The following is an 18,537-nucleotide window of genomic DNA, read 5'->3' on the forward strand; positions in this document are numbered from 1 at the left end:
TGTATGAAATTGATTAGAATCATAAAATTATAATCTGATGATGTGTGTAGTTTTAGTCAGAATTAGGTTAAACACTGTATCTGTATAGTGGAAAAACACAGACTGTCTGTGCAAGGCGTAGCTCAGGATTTGAACTTGTATGGGGGGTGCCGAAGAAAGATACCGAGAACAGTTAGACTGTGTTTGGACCAACCTGGCTAGGCCTCTGCGAGACTTCGGAGAGGACAGGGAGAACTTCTCAAGGTTTCTCTAATCTCGCGGGGAATGGAACTGTCGGCTGGGTAGGGATACACAGTGGCGAGAACCATGAAGAAGGATAAAACTCACATACTGTTTGTGTGTATGTATGTGCTTAGGATATCTACTGTTTGTGTGGAAGTATGTGCGCAGCTATAAAATGGATGCCTTTGTATAATGGACTTCAGAACGTTCTCTGAATAAACGGTACTCTCTTTTTGCATAAGCTGAGTCTTTGACTAATTATTATTAAAACCCGTGGTCTTACAGATCTAGGGGATTGGTCAGAGTTATTGATTGATTGTTATTATCATTGGAATTGAAGATTCTCGTGACACTAACCAATAAATCAAACATGTTATACAGGATTGTTTTTTTTACAAGACTGTTTTCACAAAATGTACTTATCAACTGCAAACTTCCATTACTCTAAGAGCACCCACTTTTTGTTATTTCACTATGACTTAAGTACCGCTGTCTGAGGACTATCTACTTTTCTTTTTCTCCTTTATAGTCCACTCCTTTTGGCCAGGGCCTAAGGAATCTGGTCAAAAGGAGTGCACTATAAAGGGAGTAGGGTCCCAGTTTGGACCTAAATAATTGTGGCTGATCTTGAGAAGGGAGTTGTCCAGCTTGTTGTCCTTGTTCATATATCCCTCTAGGAGGCAGTATCGGGTCACATACCCAGAGCCTGCATACTCAGACAGGTTGAGGTCGACGTAACCCACCTAATACAAATAACATGGAAATTGGGGAGATATTATTACTGAAGATGTGAGAAAAAGTGATTCCCTACGGAAAAAGCAACCCTCATGCATCTATATCTTCCATGTCTGCCAATGTCTGCCAAAGCAACAACTACTCTTGCTGGGGTCCAGAAAAATGAAGGCAGTTTATACAATTTTAAAAACATTACAATACATTCACAGATTTCACAACACACTGTGTGCCCTCAGGCCCCTACTCCACCACTACCACATATCTACAGTAATAAATCCATGTGTATGTATAGTGCGTATGTTATCGTGTGTGTGTATGTGTATGTGCATGTGTCTGTACCAATGTTTGTATTGCTTCACAGTTCACGCTGTTCCATAAGGTGTTTTTTTATATGTTTTTTAAATCTAATTGTACTGCTTGTGTCAGTTACTTGGGGTGTCAGTTACTTGGGGTGGCAGGTAGCCTAGTGGTTGGGCTTGTAACCGAAAGGTTGCAAGATCGAATCCCGAGCTGACAAGGTAGAAATCTGTCGTTCTGCCCCTGAACAAGGCAGTTAACCCACTGTTCCTCGGCCGTCATTGAAAATAAGAATTTGTTCTAAACTGACTTGCCTAGTTAAATAAAAAAAAATAAAAAAATTGATGTGGAATAGAGTTCCATGTAGTCATGGCTCTATGTAGTACTGTGTGCCTCCCATAGTCTGTTCTGGACTTGGGGACTATGAAGAGGCCTCTTGTGGTATGCATGGGTGTCGGAGCTGTGGCCAGTAGATTAGACAGACAGATCGGTGCATTCAACATGTCAGTACCTCTCATAAATAAAAGTAGTGATGAAGTCAATCTCCCCTCCACTTTCAGCCAGGAGAGATTGACATGCATATTACTAATATTAGCTCTCTGTGTACATCCAAGGGTCAGCCGTGCTGCCCTATTTTGAGCCAATTGCAATTTTCCTAAGTCTTTTTTATGGCACCTGACGACACGACTGAACAGTAGTCAAGGTGCGACAAAACTAAGGCCTGTCTTGTTGATAGTGTTGTTAAGAAGGCAGAGCATCGCTTTATTATAGACAGACATCTCCCCATCTTAGCTACTACTGCATCAATATGTTTTGACCATGACAGTTTACAATCTAGGGTTACTCCAATCAGTTTAGTCATCTCAACTTGATCAATTTCCACATTATTTATTACAATATTTAGTTGATGTTTTAGGGTTTAGTGAGTGTTTTGTTCCAAATACAATGCTTTTAGTTTTATAAATATTTAGGGCTAACTTATTCCTTGCCACCCACTCTGAAACTAACTGCAGCTCTTTGTTGAGTGTTAAAGTCATTTCAGTCGCTGTAGTAGCTGATGTTGAGTCATCCACATACATAGACATTAGCTTAACTCAAAGTCAGTGGCATGTCATTAGTAAAAACTGAAAAAACCAAGGGGCCAAACAGCTGCCCTGGGGAATTCCTGATTCTAACTGGATTATATTTGAGAGTCTTCCTTTAAAGAACACCCTCCGTGTTAAGTTAGACAAGTATTATTGCCGGGGGTGTAAAGCCATAACACATACGTTTTTCCAGCAGCAGACTATCATCAATAATGTAAAAAGCTGTACTGAAGTCTAACAAGACAGCTCCCACTATCATTTTATCAGCAATTTCTCTCAGCCAATCATCAGTCATTTGTGTAAGTGCTGTGCTTGTTGAGTGTCCTTCCCCATAAGCATGCTGAAATTCTGTTGTCAATTTGTTTACTGTGAAATAGCATTGTATCTGGTCAAACACCATTTTTTCCAGAAGTTTACTAAGGTTTGGTAATAGGCTGATTGGTCGGCTATTTGAGCCAGTAAAGGGGCTTTACTATTCTTGGGTAGCGGAATGACTTTAGCTTCCCTCCAGGCCTGAGGGCACACACTCTCTAGTAGGCTTAAATTGAAGATGTGGCAAATAGGAGTGGTAATATTATCTGCTATTATCCTCAGTAATTTTCCATCCAGATTGTCAGACCCCGGTGGCTTGTCATTGTTGATAGACAACAATAATTTTTTACCTCTTCCACACTGACTTTACGGAATTCAAAAGTACAATTCTTATCTTTCATAATTTGGTCCGATATACTTGGATGTTTAGTGTCAAATTTTTTCGCTGGCATGTCATCCCTAAGTTTGCTTATCTTGCCAATGAAAAAGTAATTAAAGTAGTTGGCAATATCATTGGTCTTTGTGATGAATGAGCCATCTGATTCAATGAATGAAGGAGCCATCTGATTCAATGAATGAAGGAGCCGAGTTGGCTTTTTTACCCCAAAATTTCATTTCAGGTGCCCCAAAGCTTTTTACTATCATTCTTTAAATCATTTATCTTTGTTTCATAGTGTAGTTTATTTTTATTTAGTTTAGTCACATGATTTCTTAATTTGCAGTATGTTTGCCAATCATTTGGGCTGCCAGACTTAATTGACATTTTTACAGTAATTTTCTTAATAGGTTCGTGCTTATTAGTAACTGGAATAAGTAGTTTCATAAATGCGTTAAGTGCAGTATCTGGTTGCTCCTCGTTACACACCACAGACCAGCAAATATTCTTTACATTATCAACATTTGAATCACAACCAAACTACTTGCATGACCTCTTATACACTATATTAGGCCCAGGCTTTGGAACTTTGGTTTTCCTAGATATGGCTATTATATTGTGATCACTACATCCTATGTATTTGGATACTGCTTTAAAGCAAATATCTGCAGCGTTAGTAAAGATGTGATCAATACATGTTGATGATTTAATTCCTGTGCTGTTTGTAACTACCGTGGTAGGTTGACTGACAACCTGATCCAGGTTGCAGGCACTGGTTACAGTTTGAAGTTTTTTCCTGAGTGGGAAGCTTGATGATAGCCAGTCAATATTTAAATCACCCAGAAAATATACTTCTCTGTTGATATCACATACATTATCAAGCATTTCACACATATTATCCAGATACTGACTGTTAGCACTTGGTGGTCTATAGCAGCTTCCCACAATAATGGGCTTGAGGTGAGGCAGATGAACCTGAAGCCATATTACTTCAACAGTATTTAACATTATATCGTCTCTAAGCTTTACAGGAATGTGGTTTTGAATATAGACCACAACACCACCTCTGTTGGCATTTCTGTCTTTTCAGTAGATGTTATAAACATGTATTTCTACCACTGTATCATCAAAGGTATTATCTAAGTGAGTTTCAGAGATAGTCAGAATATGAATGTCATCTGTTACAAGCAAGTTATTGACTTCATGGACCTTGTTTCTTCGGCTACATATGTTAATATGGGCTATTTTTAGCACTTTTCTGGGTTGCTTGATTGTTTTTAATGCTTTACTGGGAAGCTTATCAGAGGTAGACTTACTCATGTTACTTACATTGGAGCTGATAGTGCAGGATGAGCTGCATAAAGTGGTCTACCTACTATTGCACACCGCCTCAGTGCTAACAGTGTAACTCTGGTTTATAGGCTCATGATTACTGCTTACAATAGCTGTAGGATAAACATATGTATTCGGTGCAATTAGGGGTACATAAATTAAATGACTTACATTGTGTTTGCCAATGCCCCTAAGATCATGTACATTTGATGGGGCATTATGACGACTCATTGTCACAATGGTAGGGATTAACTGAGCTGGTCTTGGATCATTTATGGGGTGGCAGGTAGTCTAGTGGTTAGAGCGTTGGGCCAAATCCAAATGAAATCAAATTGTATTTGTCACATGCACATTGTTAGCAGATGTCATTGTGTCCTCCTCCCAGAGTGCTAAGAACCTTGGCGTGATCCTGGACAACACCCTGTCGTTCTCAACTAACATCAAGGCGGTGACCCGTTCCTGTAGGTTCATGCTCTACAACATTCGCAGAGTACGGCCCTGCCTCACGCGGAAGCGGCGCAGGTCCTAATCCAGGCACTTGTCATCTCCCGTCTGGATTACTGCAACTCGCTGTTGGCTGGGCTCCCTGCCTGTGCCATTAAACCCCTACAACTCATCCAGAACGCCGCAGCCCGTCTGGTGTTCAACTTTCCCAAGTTCTCTCACGTCACCCCGCTCCTCCGCTCTCTCCACTGGCTTCCAGTTGAAGCTCGCATCCGTTACAAGACCATGGTGCTTGCCTACGAGGCTGTGAGGGAACGGCACCTCCGTACCTTCAGGCTCTGATCAGGCCCTACACCCAAACAAGGGCACTGCGTTCATCCACCTCTGGCCTGCTCGCCTCCCTACCTCTGAGGAAGTACAGTTCCCGCTCAGCCCAGTCAAAACTGTTCGCTGCTCTGGCACCCCAATGTGGAACAAACTCCCTCACGACGCCAGGTCAGCGGAGTCAATCACCACCTTCCGGAGACACCTGAAACCCCACCTCTTTAAGGAATACCTAGGATAGGATAAAGTAATCCTTCTAACCCCCCCCCCTTAAAAGAGTTAGATTGCACTATTGTAAAGTGGTTGTTCCACTGGATATCATAAGGTGAATGCACCAATTTGTAAGTCGCTCTGGATAAGAGCGTCTGCTAAATGACTTAAATGTAAATGTAAATGTAATGTTAATGCGAGTGTAGCGAAATGCTTGTGCTTCTAGTTCCGACAATGCAGTAATAACCAGCGAGTAATCTAACCTAACAATTTCACAACAACTACCTTATACACACAGTGTAAAGGAATGAATACGAATATATACATTAAAATATATGCATGAGTGATGGTACAGAACGGCATAGGCAAGATGCAGTAGATGGTATCGAGTACAGTATATACATATGAGATGAGTAATGTAGGGTATGTAAACATATAAAAGGGGCATTGTTTAGAGTGGCTAGTGATACATGTATTACATCAAGATGGCAAGATGCAGTAGATGGTATTGAGTACAGTATATACATATGAGATGAGTAATGTAGGGTATGTAAACATTATATGAAGTGGCATTGATTAAAGTGGCTAGTGATACATTTTACATAAATGTTTACATTATTAAAGTGGCTGGAGTTGAGTCAGTATGTTGGCAGCAGCCACTCAATGTTAGTGATGGCTGTTTAACAGTCTGATGGCCTTGAGATAGAAGCTGTTTTTCAGTCTCTCGGTCCCTGCTTTGATGCACATGTACTGACCTCGCCTTCTGGATGACAGCGGGGTGAACAGGCAGTGGCTCGGGTGGTTGTTGTCCTTGATGATCTTTATGGCCTTCCTGTGACATCGGGTGGTGTAGGTGTCCTGCAGGGCAGGTAGTTTGCCCCCGGTGATGCGTTGTGCAGACCTCACTACCCTCTGGAGAGCCTTACGGTTGTGGGCCGAGCAGTTGCCGTACCAGGCGGTGATACAGCCCGACAGGATGCTCTCGTTTGTGCATCTGTAAAATTTTGTGAGTGCTTTTGGTGACAAGCTGAATTTCTTCAGCCTCCTGAGGTTGTGTGGCTGGCCCAATTCAGTTTGTCAGTGATGTGTACGCCAAGGAACTTAAAACTTACTACCCTCTCCACTACTGTCCCGTCGATGTGGATAGGGGGGTGCTCCCTCTGCTGTTTCCTGAAGTCCACGATCATCTCCATTGTTTTGTTGACGTTGAGTGTGAGGTTATTTTCCTGACACCAGTAACCGAAAGGTTGCTATCAAATCAAAATCAAATCAAATTTTATTGGTCACATACACATGGTTAGCAGATGTTAATGCAAGTGTAGCAAAATGCTTGTGCTTCGAGTTCGAAATGCGAGTTAATTAACCAACAAGTAAAACCTAAACAATTCCACAACTACTACCTTATACACACAAGTGTAAGGGATAAAGAATATGTACATAAAATATATGAATGAGTGAATGTCAGACGATAGAAAGAATGGCACGTAAGATGAATTATAGAAGTACAGTATATACATATGAGATGATAATGTAGGGTATGTAAAACATAAAGGGCTGTTTAAAGTGGCTAGTGATACATGTATTACATAAAGATGGCAAGATGCAGTAGATGATATAGAGTACAGTATATACATATACATATGAGATGAGTAATGTAGGGTATGTAAACATTATATTAAGTGGCATTGTTTAAAGTGGCTAGTGGTAAATTTTTACATAATTTCCATCAATTCCCATTATTGAAGTGGCTGGAGTTGAGTCAGTATGTTGGCAGTATGAGGCAGTATGTTGCTAGATCGAATCCCTGAGCTGACAAGGTAAAAATATGTCGTTCTGCCCCTGAACAAGGCAGTTAACCCACTGTTCCTAAGCCATCATTGTAAATAAGAATTTGTTCTTAACTGATTTGCCTAGTTAAATAAAATAAAAATAACATTTGGCAGTAATTGTTTCAACGCAGCCTTGAAATGCGTGGACAGGAGCCAAGATGATTTGGATGGAGTCTGTCATTCCTATAGAGTATCTTCTGTTTCCAGAAGGTGTCAAAGTTATCAATAAAAGTGACTCTAGCAAGTCTTTTAGCAAGATGTGTAATGCCAGCAGTCTGCTGAATCTTTCACACCCGCGGCCTAACGATGGTACTGGACCTGAAATTATTGGCAATTTTTTGGAGTCTTTTAATGGTAAAATCAGTTAAAATAAATTTTCAAATGTTCCAAGATAGCCCTCCTGATGTCGTTTGACATGGACTATGCCAGTGTCAGCTCCCGGCATCTGTGGTAGAACAGTAGGAAGCAGCCTTGATATGTCCTGTACTCGTGCTCCTGGGTAGCACAGGGTTTTTGCCTTGGGGACCGAGGTGTTTCTCACCATAGAGCTGCCTTTGATGACAGCTGGTGATGTTGAATGGGCCGGTCTTTCAGGCAGCCTCATGGCTGGGAGCTCCGAGGATCTGAACACGAGGTAGAGGCCACCGGAGAGAGGGACAGAGCCGAGGACGAAGACGCAGGTACCTCCGGATCCGATCTTGATTGGGAAGCCACAAAGGTTGGGAGCATGGCCATGAACATGTGGAACAGTGGTCACTCTTCTCTCAAACAAACCTTTTGGTATGACCTTCCTTCCTTTGTGTCCTGCATGAAGAGAAGAACATGTTGTTTAATCTTTCTCATAATTTCTCTTTCATTTAGCACATTTGAATAAGATTCTGAAATGGAACACAACACGTCTCAATTCATGTATGATGTTTTACCAAAACTCAGCAACAAAAGAAACGTCCTCTCACTGTCAACTGCGTTAATTTTCAGAAAAATTTACATGTGTAAATATTTGTATGACCATAACAAGATTCAACAACTGAGACATAAACTGAACAAGTTCCACAGACATGTGACTAACAGAAATGGAATAATGTGTCCCTGAACAAAGGGGGGGTCAAAATCAAAAGTAACAGTCAGTATCTGGTGTGGCCACCACCTGCATTAAGTCCTGCAGTGCATCTCCTCCTCATGGACTGCACAAGATTTGCCAGTTATTGCTGTGAGATGTTACCCCACTCTTCCATCAAGGCACCTGCAAGTTCCCAGACATTTCTGGGAGGAATGGCCCTAGCCCTCACCCTCCGATCCAACAGGTCCCAGACGTGCTCCATGGGATTGAGATCCAGGCTCTTCGCTGGCCATGGCAAAACACTGACATTCCTGTTTTGCATGAAATCACGCACAGAACAAGCAGTATGGCGAGTGGCATTGTCATGCTGGAGGGTCATGAGCCTGCAGGAAGGGTACCACATGAGGGAGGAGGATGTCTTCCCTGTAACGCACAGCGTTGAGATTGCCTGCAATGACAACAAGCTCAGTCAGATGATGCTGTGACACACCGCCCCAGACCATGACAGACCCTCCACCTCCAAATCGATCCCGCTCCAGAGTACAGGCCTCGGTGTAATGCTCATTCCGTCGACGATAAATGCGAATCCAACCATCAACACCGATGAGACAAAACCGCGACTCGTCAGTGAAGAGCACTTTTTGCCAGTCCTGTCTGGTCCAGCGACGATGGGTTTGTGCCCATAGGCGACGTTGTTGCCGGTGATGTCTGGTGAGGACCTGCCTTACAACAGGCCTACAAGCCCTCAGTCCAGCCTTTCTCAGCCTATTGCGGACAGTCTGACCACTGATGGAGGGATTGTGCGTTCCTGGTGTAACTCGGGCAGTTGTTGTTGCCATCCTGTACCTGTCCCGCAGGTGTGATGTTCGGATGTACCGATCCTGTGCAGGTGTTGTTACACGTGGTCTGCCACTGCGAGGACGATCAGCTGTCCGTCCTGTCTCCCTGTAGCGCTGTCTTAGGCATCTCACAGGACAGACATTGTAATTTATTGCCCTGGCCACATCTGCGGTCCTCATGCCTCCTTGCAGCATGCCTAAGGCACGTTCACGCAGATGAGCAGGGACACTGGGCATCTTTCTTTTGGTGTTTTTCAGAGTCAGTAGAAAGGCCTCTTTAGTGTTCTAAGTTTTCATAACTGTGACCTTAATAATTGCCTACCGTCTGTAAGCTGTTAGTGTCTTAACGACCGTTCCACAGGTGCATGTTCATTAATTGTTTATGGTTCATTGAACAAGCATGGAAAACAGTGTTTAAACCCTTTACAATGAAGATCTGTGAAGTTATTTGGATTTTTACGAATTATCTTTGAAAGACAGGGTCTTGAAAAAAGGACGATTATTTTTTTTGCTGAGTTTAGATGGGAGATTTTATCTAATTTTACTCCACTTAGCAGCAATTATCATATCTGTATCCTAAATGGTACCCTATTCCCCATGTAGTGCACTATATAGGGAATAGAGTGCCATTTGGGACAAATATACAGTTTTAAGGCAGAGCCTTTCATTTATGATAAGTTAGCTAACCTTACGAAATGACAGTCTACACATGCAGTCGTCCAGGACTCCAGACAAGCTGTTGACTGCTGTTTGGCACTCAAATTCAAACATCTTTCCCCATTGGACTGAGTGGTGCTGGACTTCCAGTCTGTGGGCTACACACACAACTTGATAATAGTATTTCTGTAACTTTTGGTGAATCTTAAGTCTTTCTTCAAATCTTGGATGTTCGCCTCTAATGCTATCTGTTCTTGCTTCCCTCTTATGTTTTCAGGAGGCAAGAGGACATGAGGAATCGAGGAGACGTTACAGATTCAACTACAAGCTCCCTTGCACTCTAGAGTTGCTGACAACACCATATTTCTGCTGTACCACTCTCCATGCTCACCTTGGAGATTCCTCAGTAAAGGAGCCATCAAGCAAGCACACTTTGCAGAAAAATCAACCCTGTGACTTGTGCCACATTTCCCAGCTCATCCAAGAGTAGGGAGACAGAGAAGTTGTGCATCCAGAAGTGTTTCCTGAGCACTGTGCGGGTATGCAAGCTGCCAACCGCCTACTATCCTCCATAGTCCCGTTTCCAGAGGCCCCTATACAACTTGACTTACTAGAGGGCAGATACAGTAGATGACTATATGCAGGGTTGTGTTCATTAGAGCACACCGTAGCAAAACGTTTTACAACAGAAAATATAAATCTGTGTTCTCATTGGATGTTTCAGCTAGTAGCTGCCTGATTCGAAACATTTTCTCCCAACTGAACACGACTCAGCAATAAAATGACATGTCACATCATGGTCCAAATCACAACACAGGGGCTTTGTGACATCATACTGTTTCTAGACCAGAATGGTCATCTTCCAAACTAAGTAAGTCATCACAAAACAAACTGAAGAGGTTCAACAAAGAGACATTTAAACTTTAATTAAGGACATTACAAAAGACATGATTACAAAAGACATGTATTCTAAATCATAAAAAATAAATAACATTCCAAGCCATATGATTCTGTCCTCATATTTCATTCACACATCTTTTGAGACAATCACACACACAAGGTTTACATCAACACCATCACAGAGCAGATCATCAACAGTCAAGTTGTGGTTTGACTGCGGTGAAATAAAGCATTTCATGAAAAGCTTTTCAGTGAGACTTTTCAGTTCAAAGGGGTAACTTTAAGGTCCCCCTCCAGCACACCCTCCCAAAGGGTGTATAGTATAGCCTACATGCTCCACGACATCCAAAATTCTCCAACCCCAAATGGCACCCCTTTTCCTATAAAGTGCACTACGTTTTACCATAGCCCTATGGGCAATGGTCAAAGTAGTATACTAAATAGGTAATAGGGTGCCTTTTGTGACAGGGAACATGTTCCAGTCCACAGGCCTGACAGTGAAACTGCTCCCCCCTCCTGTGGAACAACAAGGCTTCTGATTGGGCATCGTCCTACTCTGATTGTCTCTCTGAACTGTCCTCCTCACTCCTTCTCAGCCTCATCCAAGGCCATCCGTTTCAGTAGCCGCCGCTCCTTCCGGTCTCGCATCCGCTCTTTGAAGTCTTCCAGCTCTTTCCTCTGTAACACAGATCGTTCAGTCATAATCTACCACTGTCAATCAAAACAGTTATTTTTAAACTTTATTTGTAGATTTTCAATTATGAGGACAGAGACAACAAATACAACATCCTCTGTCCTTCGATCCCCCACCAAATCAAAACAGTTCTTAACATAATATTTTGAGTAGAATATCCCTTTAAATTGTATTGGGAGTGGGATATTCCTTTAATCTCAAATCTTTACCCTCCAAAAGTATCACTATTAGTAGGCATTGATATTTGTCATACTTCATTGTTCCTAAATCAAGAGAAAATGTGTTACTTTTATTTCTTATTCTTGGGGGGTATTTTTTTAACTACATTGTTGGTTAAGGGCTTGTAAGTAAGCATTTCACTGTTGTATTTGGCACATGTAACAAATAAAATGTGATTTGATATGTTGGCATAATAACATGACCTTATTCACACACTCACATGCATCTTCTCATCAGTTGGGAAAATCTCCCTATGAAGGTTGTAGAAGAAATCACCATGAAAGAGGAAAGGAAAGTTTAACATTAATGAACATCAGATAAAAAACTACTTATGACATGGTCATACACAAAATGTCAGAATTTGCTTTAGTTTGTCAGACAGTACTGTCAACATTTTCAGACTGTCTACACAATCTAATAATGTGTAGCCTAAACAAAGTTTAAAGCACTGAAAGAATGAATCAGAGCCTAATAACCCATTGGGCTTTATTGTGTATTAGCCTCAACAATTGTTATGCATGTAGCAATAAGAACTCTTTACAATGGAAGTAATAGCTCTCTAAAACCACACCACCTACATTTGAAGTTAACAGAGGAGTGAGGCAAGGTTGCCCATTTAGTGCATTCCTCTACCTCTTGACAACTCAGGTTTTACATCTACTAGTATCCCAGAATTCCTTTACGGGTATTAATATAGATTAAATAATTAACACCTCTGCATAATCAAAACAGCTTATGTTAAAGTTCACAGTTAGCTAGTGTTATGTAAACGCAAGCTCAAAAGAAGCAGTGGCCTAGCTTTGGCCCCAGGTGAGAGCAGGTGCCCATGTAAATGGGAAGTTTGAGCCTTTTGGGTAAACACTTGTGTGTTGCTTTGCCATGTGGTATAACGAACTGAAGTAGATAAACCAATGAAGAAGCTGATAATGTGTAGCGTGATTATTTTTGTTGTGATGCAGCGCATGGGATTGTGAAGACTAAAGTGTAGGGTATAGCAATGTACTAATGCAACCTGTGCGTGTACGCGGCGTTACGTACTTCACGTTCTGTCTGCGCATGACGTCACCGACGACGAGAGGTGTTTGTTCTGGATCCTGGGAAAGAAAGATCCCGCGCACCTTGACAACCGAATAAAAGAGGTAAAACGTATTCGTTTTTTTTTTTTTTCCCCACACCGTGTGAATGCACGCCTTTATAAAGTAATGTATTTCACACGAAGCTCCTGTTGAGCACAAATCTAAGGACTCCGTCGTTTTTGAGGTCGTCGTAGCGTGCGCCTACAGGGAGCGAGCGGTCTGTAGGCCTGCTACTGAGACACGGGAATTGAACAAGCTAACTAAGATATCCCTTTCTAATATCTCTGATTAAGCTAACAAAAAACGAACCCTTCAGTGTTAACGTTATGGCCTAGTATTGTCCTGATTACATCACAACCTACTTAATTTGGATTTCCACGGGCCTCTCTTAACAAGATTACAGTAACGTTAGCTAAGCTAACTGTATCAACTAGCTACCTATCATCACTAGTATTAGTTAGCTAGATAGCTACCTTGCTATCACTTGCCACAGGTCGTTGACTTGGCTAGTTGTTAGCCAGCTAACAACATCAACAGTATTGACAACTAGTTGATTAGCTAGCAAGTAAGCCAACTAAAGCTGCTTTCGTATGAGCTCAGCTTGCTGTGTTGGATGGTATGCGCGAGACTACCGAACCTTTTGGGAATACTGGTACAAAAATTGTTACGTAGTTAGCTTACATTCTAGAAGAGAAGATACGCAAGAAACACATCATTTTCAGTTCAGGTCGCTAACTAGCTGGATTTTTAACAAATGGTCACTTTCCAAATTTAACGAGGATGAACGTGTTTACTTCTCACATATCTGGGCAGACAATTTGACAATGACAAGTGACTGTTCATACAACGCCATTTTCGTTCCCCCAACTGGATTTGAAGTAGGTAATATTTCGTAACTACGCCAAGGATCCACCACTGTAATGTTACGTTAGCTTGCTAGCTAACGTTAGCTGCTTCCGACTGGACTCTTTGTATACCTAACGAGACTTCGTTTTAAGCGTGTTCTCTTGCTCGATTTGGCGAAACCGTGACATCTGCACTTATGCAGTTGCCACTAAAGTAATATAGTAACAAAACATTTGAAAAGGCGTTTGGGATTTTGAATAGGGACTTGAAGCTGCTTGCTTGCAGTCGCCATTTTGTGTTGTCCCGGGAGGTCTGAAGAGAAGTGGAAAAACGTTGGCGGTTTATAGAACAGATGTAAGGCAACAAGCTGAATTGTCATATTTTGTTTGTCTGAAATCTCATCCATAGAGTGAACATTGTTGGTGTATTTCAAGTACAGTATCGTAGCCTTGTTTTCCGTGACAATTTCGCTGCTACTGTCGACGCTGTACTTTCGTTTTGACTGATTACTCTCGACTTTGGCATACCGTTAGTATCCTCTGATTAGGGTCAGAACAAGCATTTCACCTATTGATGTTGCCCAGGCCTTGTATTTGTATCCTTAAGTACACACACTTCACTTAATGGTATTTTGCCTACTCTATGTACCAGGACCCCTCGGAGCTGTCACCTCTTTTTCTCTGTTGCATTGCTTTTCTGAAAGTCAATTGCATTTACCATTAACGTTATTGGTAAAGTTGAATTGCATTTATGAAGTTTTTAGGTTAGTGTGTTTATATGTCCATCCGTATCTATCTACACTGGTACCACATGCATCTGGATTTGTGTCAAAAGCTAGTGGAAATAATTAGGGAGCATCCAATAAAATGTGCCGTGGTCCCGTGTGGCTCAGTTGGTAGAGCATGGCACTTGCAACGCCAGGGTTGTGGGTTCATTCCCCACGGGGGGACCAGGATGAATATGTATGAACGTTCCAATTTGTAAGTCGCTCTGGATAAGAGCGTCTGCTAAATGACTTAAATGTAAATGTAAATGTAATGTGCTGTAAACACAAGGGGGGTTGAAAGACAGGAGGGGTGTTGAGGTAAGAGGAAGAACAGGAGAATTTGGCTAAACCCTTTGATCAAGTCAAATGTGTGACGACTCCACTGTCCAGCCTAGCAACGAAAGCAGGATGTAACAAAAGATTTCCAGAAAAATGCATGTTAAATATTCACAATATTAGTAGAGCGAGAAAGTTAGGGCCATATTAATTTGGGATGTGATTTTTTACTGCTATTTTTTTAACTTTTTTTTTTTTTTTTTTTACTGCTATTTTTTTAGTAGGTTAGCACTAAAACGATAAAATGTATAAAGTTCCACGTGAATTCACAATGCAGCTTTGCTGCTGCTGCTGGCAACGGTTTGGGTCCCACGGTGCATCCCTTTCAAATAATTAAGCATTGCACCTGTACTGCCATTACTGTATTTCTTTCTCATTTAACTTCTTGCCATACAGGACTTTGCTGCTGTCGCTTGCCTTTCGCTGCCATTTTCCAACTGTTAAAACTTCTTATGGCTGCAGTCCCGTTAACGGGACCGATATGACAACAGCCAGTCGAAGTGCAGGGCGCCAAATTCAAAAAACAGAAATCTCATAATTAAAATTCCTCAGACATTCATGTGTCTTATATCATTTTAAAGGTAATCTTGTTGTTAATCCCACCAAAGTGTCCGATTTCAAATAGGCTTTTCAGCGAAAGCACTACAAATGATTATGTTAGGTCACCACAAAACCCAAAATAATCAGACATTTTTCCCAGCTAAAGATAGCTTCACAAAAACCAGAATAGAGATAAAATTAATCACTAACCTTCGATTATTTTCATCAGATGACACTCATAGGACTTCATGTTACACAATACATGCATGTTTTGTTTGATTAAATTCATATTTATATAAAAAAAATCTGAGTTTACTTTGAGGCGACTAGATTCACTAGTGGCAAAAACATCAAGTGACTTTGCATAGCCACATCGTTTCAACAGAAATACTCATAAATATAGATGATAATACAAGTTATACACATGGAATTATAGATATACCTCTCCTTAATGCAACCGCTGTGTCAGATTACAAAAAAACTTTACGGAAAAAGAAACCCACGCTATAATCTGAGACARCGCTCAAAAGKAAAACACCACAGCCGCAAAGATGGCGTCAACATAAACAAGAAAATATATGATAAATATTCCCTTACCTTTGATGATCTACATCAGAAAGCACACCAGGAATCCCAGGTCCACAATAAATGTTTGTTTTGTTTGAAAAAATCCGTTATTTATGTCCAAATACCTTCTTTTGTTAGCGCGTCTGGTATACATATCCAAACGCTAATTCTAGTCAGCGTTATATCGGACAAAAACTTCAAAAAGTGATATTACCGGTCGAAGAAACATTTCAAACTAAGTACAGAATCAATCATTAGGATGTTTTTAACATATAGCTTCAATAAAGTTCCAACCGGAGTATTCTTTCTTGTCTTCGTGAGCAATGGAACACAAGTGACTACCATGAGGGAAAAGCATGATCAGAAAATGGCTGCTTGATGGACACCTGACTGATTCTGCTATCATTCTCTCCCACAGCATCATAGAAGTCTCATTATAATTTCTATTGATGGTTGACATCTAGTGGAACCCCTAGGCAGTGCACAATCATTCATATCTCAAGGGGATTTCATTAGGGACTCTGGTGAATACATACAAGCTCAGATTTCTGACTTCCTGTTTTGATTTCAACTCAGGATTTTGCCTGCCAATATGAGTTCTGTTAATCTCACAGACATATTTCAAACAGTTTTAGAAACTTTAGAGTGTTTTCTATCCAATACTAATAATAATATGCAAATATTAGCAACTATGACTGAGGAGCAGGCTGTTTGATATGGGCACCTTTCATCCAATCTACTCAATACTGCCCCTTCAGCCATAAGAAGTTTTTAACAATGATGACTTAATGGTGGATAGTTGACTCCAAAATAATTGGTGAATCGACTCCTACGATTTAGTATTTTTGGACCGGAGGAGTGATTAGTTGCCCTACGTCCGAGAACACAAACACTCGCATCTTTCATAGCTAGCTAGAGAGGGACCGGGAGAGGGGCACAGTATAAGCAGGTTGACCACCAGGTAGAGAGTCAGAACCATGCACTAGGCCTGTCTATCGGCAATCAAAAACTGTATCTCGCAATGGAATGGTGTGTATCATAATTTCTTGGCTTGCAATGTCTCGAACCTTCAATAAAGCAGGCCCTAGCATCAATGAATTGGCTAGGTTATTGAGATGAGCGAGATGCAACACTTAGCTCAAACACAGTATATGCACAGGTTTGGTAGCCAGGGCAACCAAAGAGCGGGGAAGTTGAACCTCGCGCTTCAACACTCTTAGTTGTTGTGGAAATTTAAACACTACACTAGGCTGTTTACTTTCTGCATCAACGTTTTCACTTAGGGATTTTTCTTACTGTTAAGGATCCCAATTTAGTTTTAAAAGTTTGAACATTTAAACGTTCACACCATTTAATGGTAATCGAATACAACTCTTGAATTGCGTCCATCCCTAGTGAGGATATTGATTTTGAGGCTTAAGGTGGGGCATGGATAATTTCTTGGCTACATCTGTCTATATGCTGTTCAGATTGTCATTGAGGCCATGTAGCTATAGGGCAATTCCACAGTGACAAAATTATGCTGAGACTCAGATTTGTCTCTTAAAATGCATGCCAAACAAAAAAGCAATGATTGCAAAGTTCAACAAACCATACAACTCTATGCACAAGAAACACAACAATTTCTACAGAAAATGTAACAACATGTTTACTTGAACAGTACAGATGCAAATTTTGGTCACAGAATGCCAGCACAAATAGCAAAAAACATAATTCTGTTACCAAACATTGCATCTGCACTGTTCAAGTAAATTAGTTTTAGTAAAATGTTCTGTGAACATATTAAAAATAGTCCAGTATCATTATGTTACTGTGGAATTGCCCTCTCTTACTTTCTTTCCCTCCTTGAGAAAATCTGCGGGTACTCTCTGTGGTTGAGTAACCATGGTAACTCCATCCTTGGCCTAGTTGTGGGTATAACCTCTGAATGGAGGGGAGCGAACAATAAAATCCATAGACAAAAGAACTTAATTTCAACCTCTTCCCGTTTAATCATGATTCATTAATCAATAATGATTTACAGTCTTGATTATTACCATCATGTTATGGTAAAACTATACTAGTCGTCTAATATTAAACAGCTCGTATGGATTTTCTATCCGTCTCCCTGATGAAGTTGTCTGAAAGCAGCTCCTGGAACATTGACTGCATCTAGACTGTTGACTCATCATGCCTCCCTTGTATGCCATTCCATAAAAGCCTTTCAGTAGAGCTGTGTCCAGCATACTTTTGGTCATGTAGTGTATGACTAGTATAGTTTTACCATAACATGATGGACACCTGCTTGTCGAACATCTCATTCCAAAATCATGCGCATTTATATGGAGTTAGTCCACCCCTTTGCTGCTATAACAGCTTCCACTCTTCCGGGAAGGCTTTCCTCTAGATGTTGCTACATTGCTGCGGGGACTTGCTTCCATTCAGCCACAAGCATTAGTGAGGTTGGGCGATTAGGTCTGGCTCGCAGTTGGTGTTCCAATTCATCTCAAAGGTCTTCGATGGGGTTGAGGTCAGGGCTATGTGGATGCCAGTCAAGTTCTTCCACACCAATCTCGACAAACCATTTCTGTTTGGACTTCGCTTTGTGCTTGGGGGCATTGTCATGCTGAAACAGGAAAGAGCCTTCCACAAAGTTGGAAGCAAAGAATCGTCTAGAATGTCATTGTATTCTGTAACGTTAAGATTTCCCTTCACTGGAACTAAAGGGCCTAGCCCGAAACATGAAAAACAGCTCCAGACATTAATCCTCCTCTGCCAAATTTTACAGTTGGCACTATGCATTTGGACAGGTAGCGTTCTCATCACTCCAGAGAACGCATTTCCACTGCTCCAGAGTCTGATGATGGCGAGCATGAAGCTCCCGACGAACAG

The 18,537-nt window shown here is 41.2% G+C and overlaps 1 long non-coding RNA gene and 1 pseudogene across 2 annotated transcripts; both read right to left on the reverse strand.

Moving 5' to 3' along the window:
- Positions 1-785: 785 nt before the first annotated feature.
- Positions 786-10,295, reverse strand: LOC139029555 (early estrogen-induced gene 1 protein-like; annotated as a pseudogene).
- A 342-nt stretch (positions 10,296-10,637) lies between these two features.
- Positions 10,638-13,231, reverse strand: LOC111980841 (uncharacterized). 2 transcript variants are annotated; one of them, XR_002879510.2, is made up of 3 exons: positions 13,085-13,231; positions 11,756-11,786; positions 10,638-11,300 (listed from the first exon to the last, which is right to left on the reverse strand). It is a non-coding gene; the product is annotated as an uncharacterized lncRNA (long non-coding RNA). The 2 variants fall into 2 exon arrangements; XR_002879511.2 differs by having other exon boundaries at positions 12,574-13,231.
- Positions 13,232-18,537: the final 5,306 nt, after the last annotated feature.

Source organism: Salvelinus sp. IW2-2015, linkage group LG20 (assembly GCF_002910315.2).
Source record: "Salvelinus sp. IW2-2015 linkage group LG20, ASM291031v2, whole genome shotgun sequence".
Taxonomy (NCBI): domain Eukaryota; kingdom Metazoa; phylum Chordata; class Actinopteri; order Salmoniformes; family Salmonidae; genus Salvelinus; species Salvelinus sp. IW2-2015.